The following is a 13,386-nucleotide window of genomic DNA, read 5'->3' on the forward strand; positions in this document are numbered from 1 at the left end:
GTTGTCCCTTATTGACGTTCAATATTCATGAATTCAGGGCTTAAGTTCTAGATATTTAAATTTGTCAACTGACAAACTACAACACTGAAAAAGGAAGAGTTTAATGAAGGTTGAAAATGAAACTTTTATAAAATATGTTCGACATGTCATCCATTTTCTTGAATGCAGAACTGAAGTCTATGAAGGTCTGTTCTATCCTGCGCAAGACAGCTGATGTAATGCTGCCAAAAGCATTCGTTATTCGAAGTCGCATATTTTCGGAAGAAGCTAGTGGCTCGGTGGCTCGACGTAAACCATATTTTTTATGTATCCCCATAAGAAAAAATCCAGTTTTGTTAAATCTGGTGATGTAGCGAGCCACCGTACAGGCCCATTCCGTCCTATACATTTATTGGGAAATACTTCATTTAGATTATCTCTAACTCTTGCCGAATAGTGAGCAGGTGCACATACAATGTGTATGTGTATGGACCAATTACATATTCTCCAATGACGCCTCCCCAGACATTTATCGACCACCTATGTTGATAGTCCACCTGTCTCAATAAGTGGGGATGTTCTGTTGAATAATAATGGTAATTATGTCAATTCACAAATCCATTTTTATGGAATGTCGATTCATCCGACCATAAAATGTTATTGAAAAAATATTCGTTTCAACGAATTTTTCCCATGGCCCAATTGCAAAATCTCACTCTTTTCTCAAAATCGGCATACAGTAGTATAAGATGGATGAAAGCGATGTTTCTTCAAAACTCGTTGCACTGATCTCTCACTTATATCCACTATTTCACCAATTTGTCGTTGACTCCTACTAGGATCTTCTTCAGTAGCAAGAAGAACTTGCAAATCATTTTCTTCATTAGTAGCTGGCTTGATGCGCTCATGTTTAGAATAATTGATACATCCAGTTTCAACAAATCTTTTAATTTTATTTTATTCGCTGAAGGTTGTTTTAGACCGAAAAAATATGGCACAAATTTTGAGATTATTGAAATTATTGTAATCATTCAAGAACGTACAATTTGCGGTGTAATTCAAAACTTGTTTATCTAGCAACAGGTGATTTATGGGGCTATATTTCAAGGAAAGGCTTGGACAAAAACTATGCATCAAATGAAGAAATTGCACGGTGTTCTATTTAGAGAATAAATGTGTTATAAACATAACATATATCTCGATCACAGCCGTCACATATGGATTTCACAGTAAAAAAATCATTGATATTATGGCGATAAAATAGAGAGTTATCATAAAAAAAAGAAAATTATAGGACACGCTATAATGTACAAAATTGGAACAAGTTATCTTTCGTACATTTTTATCAGTCATCAAATGGATTTCGCTTTGAAAAAAGTCTTTCATCGAGTTTATGGCGAAGAAATAGGAAGAACGACCATTTTTCGAATAAAATGCTTTTTTAAGAAAAACTATTGAACCTAGCCATAGGGAATAGTTAATGAAATATGTAGAGGTTTCGTTGGCGCTCCTTATGGATCAATAATATAGAGGGTGTTCCATTTAAAAAAAGGAAGTTTTTGCAAATTTTTATTTACAATATGTTGCAAGCGGTTTTTCATACCCTGTATATCACAGGTAGGTTACAGATATATCGTTTGAGAGAGTTACCAATGTAGAATATTGGACCAAAAAAAATCAATTGGACTCGGTACAACTTTATAATTTCAAATATTCTGAGTGAAAAAGTTGGAATCCGCCCAGAAAAAATTGAACACCCTGTGTGACCGCCAATATTTTTATTTTGTCGAGCTCGAGTAATATGGTGATACTATAGAAATTTTGATTTCCATCTGTTTCCTAAATGAAGGAATTGAAGTTAAATGGGTTGAAGTCGAAATGGAAAGTAACAGGCTTGTTTGTATTAAGCGTCCCCCGTAAACTTATATATTTTAACAATTTGAAAAATGTAGCTACAGATTTGACAGAATGGAGAAAGTTGTAGGAATTTTTGATTAAATTTCTTCCTGCCTGTTGGAAGTTACTCATTCTTGAAAGACTAACGGAGAAGTAAAACGATGCAAAGTGAGTTCTTTTTCATCAGTGGATTTTCACCAGTATTCTTCGGAGGTGAAGTTATTTTTGAGAACTGGCCAAGCCCGTTTTATAGGGATCAAACCACACGGACGAAAAAGGGTCGTATCTTGCCGAATGGATAGCTTCACTCGATATGGAGATGAAAAGTGACGGGCGCGTTCCAACCTTTGTGAGGGGAAATAGTAAATTGTTCATTGACATTACTGTAACAACATCAAGAATAAGTGAGAGAGTAAAAAACTGGAGAGTACTAGACGAAGAGAAATCGCTGAGCCTGCACAGATATACCACTTTTGGTATTGAGATGGGAACAATCCCAAAAACAATGCTTTCAATAATAAATACAGTATGGACAAACGATCTTTAAAGAAACCTTCGGCCTAATGGCACAAGAAACGAAAATAAAAAACGTTCAAGATCTGACGGTTGAAAACAAAGCAACACAGGACCTACCAAAAACCACCTGCAGTACCAGAGGGGACATCCAACCATACTGGTGTATTGCTGAAATATATGAAGCCAGGAAAGAATGTAACAAGAAAAGAAAACTAGTTACAAGGGCTAGAAGGCAAGAAATGCAGGAAGAAATTCTGAATGGTCTGGAAAGAGAATATAAGGAATCTAGGAGACTATACAAAGACGAAATAAGGAAGTCCAAACAAGCCAAAGGGAAGGACTTGTGCGACCAACTAGAGAAAGACCCTTTCGGCCAAGAATATAAGCTGTTGGTGGGTCAATTGAAGCGCTCTCCGATACCATATGATACTAGCCAGGAGGAGAAGTGGAAGGTAGTGGAAGAACTTTTTCCATTAGCCGAAGACTTGTGGGTTCGTAGCGAACACATTGAATTGAATGAAGATGCGAAGTTCACGGTGGCCGATGTGAAGCAAGCCGCTGATAAGTTAAAATCCGGTAAATCCCCAGGCCCAGGATTATTGAAGATACATGGGTTTCCAAGGGAATGGAAAAGAGCAAGGGTATCCCTGATCTCTAAAGGTCCCCCAGCTGCCGAGACTCGCAAGTATCGGACAAAATGCCTTCTTGACACCCTAGAAAAGCTATATGAGCACCTAGTTAAAGCCCGGTTTGAAACGGAGACGTGGGAACTCAATGGACTCTCACCCAGCCAATATGGATTGCGAAAAGGGGAATCGACAATCGATGCGGTGCAGTGGGTGGTGGACACTGCCGCTAGAGGTGATGAGAAGTGGTCAGCAGTGATCGCCTTTGACATTGGCAACATGGAGCATTATCTTAGCAGCCCTCAACACAATTGGAGTGAGCCGATACATAGGTAATGTTGTCGAGAGTTACTTCCATAGCCGACAGATATTTATTGGTAAGAACACAATGACGATAACTCAAGGAGTCCCCCAGGGCTCAGTATTAGGTTCAGTGCTATAGAACGTGCTATATGATGGAGCCCTCAGGATAGGTATCCCAACAGAATGCCACACAGCGGTATACGCGGATGATCTGGTGTTGGTAGAAAATGCGAACCGGGCAATAAATGACATAGCAACCTGGATAACGAACCATCGCCTGGAGTTGGCACCTGAGAAAAGGGAAGCCATAATCCTCAAAGGCCCAAGGAAACGCCAAGGAATAACCTTCAAAGCAGGCAGGCAGATTACTCCAGTGAGGAAATTGAAATATCTCGGGGTATGGCTAGATGATGAAGGCTATTTTGCACAACACGTCAGGGAAGTGGTCAGAAAAGCCGAAACGCTATCTGCAGCTCTGTCAAAAATAATGCCGAACATAAAGGGTATGAGTAGCAAGAGAAGATCTATCTTGAACGACGTGGTGCAGTCCATCTTGACATATGGTGCCCCCATTTGGAAGAATGTGTTACGGGTGGGGGTTTATAAGAAGATGTTAATTAAAGTCCAGCGAGAAATGCTACTCATATTTCCGAGCGCATACAGAACCGCAGCCACAGAGGGACTCTACGTTATCACGAGAGTTATTCCTGTGGATCTACTCATTGAGGAGAGGGCTATCGCCTTCCAAAATAGGAGCAAAAGAAATAAAAAATCATTAAGGGAGGAGACGATCGCGAAGTGGCAGTCGAGGTGGGATAGACACACCTAAACTGCACAATGGACTAAAGCACTTATCCCAAATATTAAACCACGGCTGGAATCTAAAAACAGGAGACTGAACTATTTTCTGACGCAGTTTCTAACAGGGCATGAAGCTTTCGGTGCATATACCATCCGCATCAAAAAATCCGAAAGCGACGCGTGCGTCTATTGCCTTGAAAGTGATACTCCGGAGCACACAATATTTGTATGCCCAAAATGAGGTAGAGAGCGACAGTTCCTGGAAAGCTTTCTTGAAATAGGGATCACAGTGGGAAACATCATTGAGCTAATGAGCGAGTCTCGAGAGAAATGGAATAAAATCTCTAAGTTCATCGAAGTAATACTTTCATCCAAGGAGAGATATGAACGAGCTCGTCAAGGAAATAACTAAACGACTCTGATAAGGAAACTTTAGTACTGCCAGAACCAGCTGATGGATGTCATACACTGGCGATACTAGCCGGTTCAATTGTATTATTCGGATTAGAATAGAACAGTGGCACTCCATCACAAAACATTTTTGTGGGGCGAAGGTCACGTAGTCAGCACTATGTTAGAGAACAATGGAGTAGTATAAAGTAACTGATTGATATTTATAATTAGCAGTGTGGTGTTAAACGAGAAAATTTTACACAAATCACAATGTACATGTATATTGATTTTGAGAAAAATGAATCAAAAGGACGAACATGTCGCAACAAACTGCTTTGTTTCCAATTGACCATCGTATAAAAATTCAATATCAACAATCAACGAACGCATACCATAATTCACTCTAGAGGTTATGAACCACAGAGTGACTCACAAAACAATCATCATTCTGAATTTTCATCGCATTGTCCGCTCCAAGGACACGTTTATGATGTAACAAGATAAATCCATCGCATTTAAAAATACCGGTCGCCTCTGGAAAAAATCACCTCTATAAATAGAGGATTTTTACTATGTTAACTTGCTTGATTGCATAATGGTGCTAATTTGTATTTTTTCCTTAATAAGAGGTTAGGAGTCGTGTTTGTTCAATTACAAGACACACGTTTCTAATTCATTATAACGCTAGGAATCTTTTTCAAAATCACGACTTTGATGTAGTTCTAATTCAAAATTTTGAAATTGAATTCGAAATTTCGAGTTTAAAGTCGTGATTTCGTAATTACGACATAAAGTTGAAATTTCGAGATTAAAGTGGAAATTTAAAGACTAAAGTGGAAACTTCGAGTATCAAAGTCCTAATTGCCAAGAAACGAATAATAAAAATATGTGACCCTTCTGCATTCCGTACCTTTGACACAGTTTATCAAAATGTTCGTAGATTCGTAGTCTATAAATACTATGACTCACATTAATGAGTGATCATTAGTGTGCTTTGTGCTTTAAGTATGTAAATAATGTTTTCGAAGATATACATAATTGACATTTTGAACCCTAATGAATAAAACCAATAGACAGGGATTGAATCAAATTATGTTAGACCATTTGCAAATAAAGAGCCAGGTACGTATTAGGTACATACTGTTGGAATTTGTATATATAATTTTGAATGATTCAGATATAACAAAACGAAAACTTCATAGAAATTTTGGATTTTCTTGAAAAAAAAATACAACCAATACAAATCTTTTTTAAGGGCAACACACAAGCACTACAAAAAAATCCTTAAGGCGCTCTAAGAAGCGATTCACATTAGATTTGAATCGGTGGAGATTAAATCCATTTGGACAAACGTTCTCAGGTAGTTTATTCCACATAAACGCGGTTCTCTAAATGAAAGAGCTCTCAAACAGTGAAAATGGAAGGGTACTCATTTGAACCTCAACACGATGAGCAGTCACGGTCCGTCGCGAATTTCTGATATGTACAGCTCTTGGTGGGATCAAATGTGCTAAGTCACTTGAACACTTCCCGAGGAAGCATCTATAGAAGAGAGCTGGATGGACTCCAGCAGCTTCAGTGTATGTTTCGGGACGGATCTTCATACATGCGAACAATACTCCAAAGAAGGTTTAATCTGAGCTTTATAAAGCATTAAAAGTTGTTGAGGTGTGTGAAAATACCAAATTGAATATTTTCAAGTACTGGTCTGGAAAGGTGAGCTGCCGTTAATAATTACGATACTCTGATGGGTTTATAATCTCTAACCAAAGTATCAACTCGGTGTCTCATAAAAAATATTTAACTTCGTTTCATAATGTTAATGTAAAAACACAAATCTCAATTCATAATATGCACATGTCCCGCCATTGGATTCACCCAACAAAGCATTTGATAGAGGAATGATTTAATAATATTACCTTTCATGGCTGGAGATGATTGTTTGTTGGTCGTTTATTGGCAAAGGAGAACTGCAGTAGTATGTAATGTATGTAATGACAGTAAGTCGAGACTGAATAACTGGATAGAGAGAGAATGCACCATCCAACTGGATCTACTTTTCAGTAATGAAGTATAGTGCAATTGCTTACATACGAATTGCGAGTTTGATGGGTTCAACAATAAGGCGTGTTTAAATTACGAATGTGAATTGACTAACACAATGAAGACTGCAAAATCACGCAATCGTAAGCGAGACCTAAATGAAACCACTGGTCGTCCATCTCATGTCTCGCTTACGTTTACGCAGTAAATTTGATGAAGTGCTCGTTTTTCATAGTGAGTCTTCAGTCGACAAATTCCTGCTCAGGACTAACCATGCCCAACAGGCTGAAACGATTGTCTACCGATAGCTCTTGAATTGAAATCAAATTGAAAATAATTAGAATAGTACTGGTTTTTGAGAATCGGAGTAATTAGTAGTTTTATATTAGTTTCAGAGATTTACAGACAAACGAAAAATATCACAATTTCAGGAGAATGAATGTTAAACTTACTTCAGTTCATTCTGGTAAATGTTACCATTCACTCCTTAACAATAACGAAGTTGGTTTGAAAACTCATTATGGAATGATTCTGGGGTAACTTCGTTAGGAGCACCTCTAATTCTGACCGTGAGATCTGAAGTAGACTGCGGTTGTGTAACGTAAACTTTAGATTTCACTAATCCTCAAAGAATTGTAAAAGTGTCATGTCAGGTAACGCAGCGGGCCATTCTGAGGGTGTACATTTACCAATTTACTGGTTTGGATAATTGTCATTTAATCACTTTCAAACTAGCTCGTCATAATAAAAAGGTACCTCGTCTTGCTGAAATCCAATATTGATCGAAAACTCATTTCGATTTTACAATTTTCCAAATCAGTAGACAGGCAAACATGATCTCCCTAGATCACCTGATATGACACCTCTAGAATGTTTTTAAGAGAATACGTGACATCTGAAGTCTATGATAATCAACCGCAATTCATTTCAAAACTAGTGCATAGAAAAAGATGTTCTTGTAACGATATCACCCCATGAACATTTCATAATATGTGATACAAATTTATGAAAAAGACTTCATTAGTGTCAGGAAGTGGATATTAGAGTAAAATGTAGGGAGTTTTGAATAATATAATTGATAGTTTGATCAATAGTTTAATAGATACACGAAAATCTCAAAACTAGAGTTCGTTCTATATTATGAAATGAATGCACGATTTTAAATATACAGATCCAGTAGAACGTAGAACCTTGTATTCCAATGAGATTGGAGGTTAATCGAGTTAACTTTCAACTAAGTGCATATTCCAGTAAAGTTGAATTTCATTATGACAAAATTTTCAACTATGTATTTAATGGCGATATGCAATGCATGCCACCTAATTTCAAAATAAATTCATTATCATTTCAAAAATAACATGGATACCTGAAAAATGCCTGAATCAAAATTATCGCTCACTATTCGTTTTACTTGCATTAACTTCGTAACTGATATGACAGGGTATCAATATTCATGAACATTTTATAACAGGTATTCCATCGATACGGATAATGTCGTCTAACTCAATTTCAGTTATCGCACCAATTGTAGATAAAGGTTTCGAACATCACTTGAAAGTTTAGTAAAGAAGGAACTCTGAAATGAGAACGAAAGTATACATTTTCATTGGAAAGTCACTGAATTTGAAAGAAGTCTTCTCATTGAAATAATTAGTAATTTAAATAAAAGCTCAACTATACTTCTCCCACACATCACAACACGCGTTTCACAAGTTGGAGTTTTGATGTATGAGGGAGAGTTTTTGTTGGATTTGTTCTACGCCACTAGATGGTCAGTGTGGATGATATTGCCATTATTATAATGGAAATAATATGTACACTTTCGAAAATTGAGAAGAATCGTAACATAGTATAGTTTAATAAAATGATGTCTTGCTCATTGGAAAATAACTATGAATGTGACTGTGAAGTTGATATCATCTGCCCCTACGATGACGCCATTTGACAGAGGTGAATCAACGAGCATCAAAGATAAATGAGGCTACACAAAGCGGTTAGTTACAAAGCAGTTAGTTACAAAGCAAAGTTTCGACATCGACTGCTCCACGAGATTTATTTCCTATCTGAGTAATGAAAATAAGTATATGAAAAAGTTTAATAAAATCAGCGTGACTAAAACTCATTTCTTATTTCTTCAAAGAGAAAAAAAAAATAATTCCAATGCATTTCCACGAATTTATATTTAATAGATGTGAAACAAATGAAAAAATGAATCCACCGCGTTGTGGGTACTGCTAAGTAAACTCCTATAACTGATAAGAGTACGGTTAGTAAACAGGATTATGGAGGTTACGTCACAAGCGGCGGATGAATGACGAAAAAATCGTGCAGATAAAGAGGATTGAAAATATACTTTTCGTTTTCTGAAACTTCTGAACGGAATGTTTCTGTTAAATAAAATATAGTCAGTAATGTGTTTGTCAGTTCATTAAACTTTTTTCGTTTGAGAAAACTAATGCAGTTATAATTTTCATGAAAATAATAAAGGAAAATGAACTAGTTTTTGGAGTTACGCCAATTTCACATTTTTTGGATACATCTCTTTGAGTTTCTAAGATTCCCTATTGGGAAAATACAGAACTTGTGAAAAACTTAGTATCCTCATTTGAAATAAACGTATTGAAAATAAATTAGTGTGAAACTATGAAATTGTCGATTTGGATAGTTCATCGGAAAACATTGTTTATTTATATCAGTACCAATTATTCAACACAATTTTAAAAATGATCTAACACAAAAAGAATTTCAATACAAATTATTGCTATACAGTGACGAAGTAGACATTGGAGAACGGCGTTTATGTGGAATAAACTTCCTGAGAACGTTTCTCCAAATGAATTTAATCTCCAGCGATTCAAATCCAATGTGAATCACTACTTTCGCACAGGCCCCGCTTTAAGAACGCCTTAAAGATTCTCCTGTAGTGCTTGTGTTTTGTCCTTGAAAAAAACAACCAACTTGAAAATGAGTAATAATGAATGTTCCAATTTCTCACGGAGATAGTTGCTGTTCGCCAAGTTATTTTTATCAAGGCATGAGTATTATCATTTCCAAATATTTACAAGTATTTTTGTGTCATTATCACTATGGCAGGCAGTGTTTATTGAATTGAAATTCCCGTGACACATGATCCTCTGACATTTCTTAATGATAAAAATTGAGATTGCGAAGCATTACATAAATATTTCTCAAGAGTATTATATTCAATGCAGTTACATTAGACTACAAGTTTTTGATACAGCGATATACGTTAGGAAATAATATTTGAATAATACATTCAAATATTATTCCTTTGTCACTAGAATCATTACATTCAATTGATTTCATTGAAAATTCATGAAGGTTTATTTGGAATAAAAAGTGACGAATTAACTTTTTGGTTGAAAAGAAAACATAAATGAAGAACATAGATATCACTTAACTCAAGACATGAATATGAATTTTGATAAAAAAAAATCCGAAATAATCTACAAATTAAATAAGGCCATTTATGAGATCGACAGAGAACTCAATCATCGAATATTGAACATAAACGAGGTTCCCCAAAGCTATTAGTTGCAAAGCCAAGCTATGACGACAAGATTCGTCATCTGCCTTTCATTGCAAGGCAACAAATTGAAAAATAGAGCCCAAACACATTGCACTTATGATTCAACACCAAACAGTGCTGTTCCGACCTGCCATATGTATCATCAGTGGTGCTAGGCTGAACCACAAATGCATTGCTGGACCCAACTGTCCTTCAAGAACAAGTCTATGCAAACAAGCCTTATTTTCCTAAAGAACAAGCCCTAGTGAACATACCATATTTACTTAGGCTTCTTCTTTAAGACAGTTGAATCCACCAATGCATTTGTGGTTTAGCCTAGCACCACTGACAGTGATAGGCGAGTCGAAACAGCGTTGTCTGGTGTTGAATCATAAATGCGTTGTGTCTATGATCTAATTTTAAAAAATCTAAGGACTTCATATGTTTGCGCATTTCCAGGTGATTCTGCAAAGTTAAAAAACATATAATTTTGTAACATAAGTATGTAACAGTAGGAATGCAGTGTCCAAATATAATTTGTCTTCAAAACGGCCCTTCTTGAAAACGCCTTTTTAAAATCTCATTTGTACCATTGGATCATGACCTCTCTAACTGATAGTGGCATTTCGTGTTAAAAGGTAAGACCTCGTTAGTCCTTAGTTCGTAGAAGTTTCACCTTTTGAGAGTTGTCGTTCCTAGGGGTGCGACAGTTGATTAACGGAAAAACATATTTTAAACAGATTATATTTCAAACCCCTCAGATACGGGGAGTATACCGTAAAAAATTCAACGATTTGGAAATTAAATTTATATATCTATAGATGAATAAAATTATTAAATATTTAATTTTGACTCGATAAAAAATTGAAGTTTTATGGGAAAATCAAGACTTATTTTCCAAGTATTAGGTAATTTTAGGAAACATTTAATAGTAAAGAATATGAACTTTCAGAATTGGTAGGTATTATTTCAAATCAAACTACCATCAATGATTCTGAACTCACTATTCAATTTTGATTTGAACACGAATTTTACAATTTTGTTTTCATTATGAAAGAATCGGGCCATCTAGAATCTGGTCTCTCTTAGAAAGTTGAATTTCTGTTCGGAATAAAACCGTTTTCCTAGTTCATCCAGTGGTAGATAATAAACCCAACAAAAATATGAATTATTCTGAGAAATATCCAATGAAAGGTATTGATGTGGTTGTCTCAATCATCATTTCATTTCCTGTTCATTTATTTCAGTGAATGTCTTTCACTAGTTGTCGTGACGTATGGACAAACAAATGCCGGTTTAAAGATTAAAACTATCATTCTGGCTTGATATAATTCCATCAATATCCGAATACTATGAAATATCAAAACTAACTCACATCAATGTGGTATTTGTAGAAAATGAGAAGAGAGAACGTGGAAAAATGTAATATTTTACCAAGAAATAAACCTGCTCAAGTCAATTACAGCACGTATAGTCTTGGGAAAAATATCAAGTTACAAAAGTGGTGCTATTTTAAGAAAATTGTGATCTTCTGATGATTCTAAGCTGCTTTTGAAAAATTCTGATACGTATACCAATTTAATAATTAAATTTTTTGCAGCTGATATTTCTACTGAACTGAAACTATATTCCTCTTATTATCTTGTTGATCGGTGGTAGATTATGATACCAACATAATATCTGAATTATCCTATAAAAGGCATTGATATGGATATCCCAATTATCATTTTATTTCCTGTTTGTTTATTTCAGTGAGTGTTTTTCACTAGCTGTCGTGACATACCGACAAGGAAATGCCGGTTGAAATAAATTACAAATTTGTGGGTTTGAAATAGTGGAAATCGAAACTGTCGTTGTCTGCTTGAACTAGTTCCAGTAACTTGTCATCTATCGATCCAAATAATGAAAAATAGCAAAACCAACTCACATCAATACGATATCCTCAGAAAATCAGAAGCGTTGGACTGGAACAATTGAATATTTCACCAAGAAAAAAATCCTGCACAAGTCACTTGAAAAACCCGGTGGAACAAGCACGTTGTATCGTCTCAGGAGATATAGTACAAAAATATCGCCGTTGTTGATTCGGATGAAGCGGAAGAGAGTTAATCGCTACGTCCAAAATAGAGAGACAGTACACCTCGATACCTACACGCGTTACAAATCCGTATCGAAATACAAATAGAGTGGAGGAGGCTTTAGTTTTAGTGTATATACATAATACGCCTCGGAACACACTGAATCTGAGAAAGCTTCGGCGGGCAAGCTAAGCGTTCAGGCAATAGCGAGGGACTGTCAGCGGTTCGCGAAGTCGAAGCGTCGCGTTTCGGATTCGCGGTTCGCGCAGGAGCGCAGGCCGGGTCGACGGGAGTTGCGCAATTCTCGACATGCCCCCGCGGGCCCCTCGCTTCGCGGCGCACTGCTTCGGAAAGGGCTTCATCTAATTACGTAGTAAAGCCCTCGCCGGTCCGTCTCGGCTTCACGTCACCATCGGACGATAGAAAACGAGACACGCAACCGGAATTTCCTCTTAGTGGTCCTTCGAGCTGGATAGCAGTTTTAATAAATAATATGCCAGGTGGAAATTCGTTACGTGGGTGGAGGCGGTCGGCGGTGAACTTTTACGGTGGGGCTCGTAAAACTTTACGAGTTGCCGATAGTTTTCTCTGAGGGCGAAGGGATCGTGTCATTGCTGTCCCGAGGGAAAGGTGCCCACTTGGCCTTGGAAGTATTCATGAAATGTCTTGTATGACTCAGAGGCACAAAAGGGAAAATATCAGTTGGTTTAGTGTCTACTAATATATACTATAAAGGATACAGTAGCGTTTCTAATCTCATTATTCATTCCTCTCTTGAACTGAATGTAAATTAACGTTAACTAATCAAAATGAAGTATAAATTATTATAACAAATTAATAAATAAACTGATAATTGTGCAAATAGGGTTGAAAATAAAACTAAACCAATATTTGTTCTGATTACTATTTGAACAACGCAAATTAGAAACGTGAAAGTCTACACATCTTTTGAAGTACTTTCTCAATAATACTTTTCGAATCATACAAAAAATTGTAAATAGTTCCACAAAAAAAAATAATTTGTTTTATTTGAGATGGATAAACTCAAAAACTACTTAACTGATTTAAAATAAGTTCAATCATAGAAATCAATCCACAAAAAGACTGCAACAATTCAACAAAAATTCTGTATGCAAGATTCAGTTGAAGCTAGAAAAAAGGCGACTTCAATCATCTTATGCAGTTTTCCAATTAGCGAAAATGGTAATTTCTTATTCAATGT

At 36.2% G+C, this 13,386-nt stretch overlaps 1 protein-coding gene across 24 annotated transcripts in view; it reads right to left on the minus strand.

The window, feature by feature from the left end:
- The window catches only part of mbl (splicing regulator muscleblind), a 684,538-nt gene that overhangs the window by 430,091 nt on the left and 241,061 nt on the right, over window positions 1–13,386 (minus strand). The window contains exon 1 of one of the 24 annotated variants that reach the window (XR_012465708.1): window positions 12,014–12,422. The exons of 6 other annotated variants lie outside the window; for them this stretch is intronic. The gene's annotated coding sequence lies outside the window, so the exon portion shown is untranslated. Of the gene's footprint in view, window positions 1–12,013; window positions 12,818–13,386 lie in introns of those variants that run through there. 17 more of the 24 variants (XR_012465705.1, XR_012465711.1, XR_012465716.1 and 14 more) reach the window with 17 other exon arrangements.

The sequence above is a fragment of the Leptinotarsa decemlineata genome, unplaced genomic scaffold (genome assembly GCF_025532065.1).
Source record: "Leptinotarsa decemlineata unplaced genomic scaffold, Ldec_3_MD MMD2_P_RNA_scaffold_14, whole genome shotgun sequence".
Lineage (NCBI taxonomy): Eukaryota > Metazoa > Arthropoda > Insecta > Coleoptera > Chrysomelidae > Leptinotarsa > Leptinotarsa decemlineata.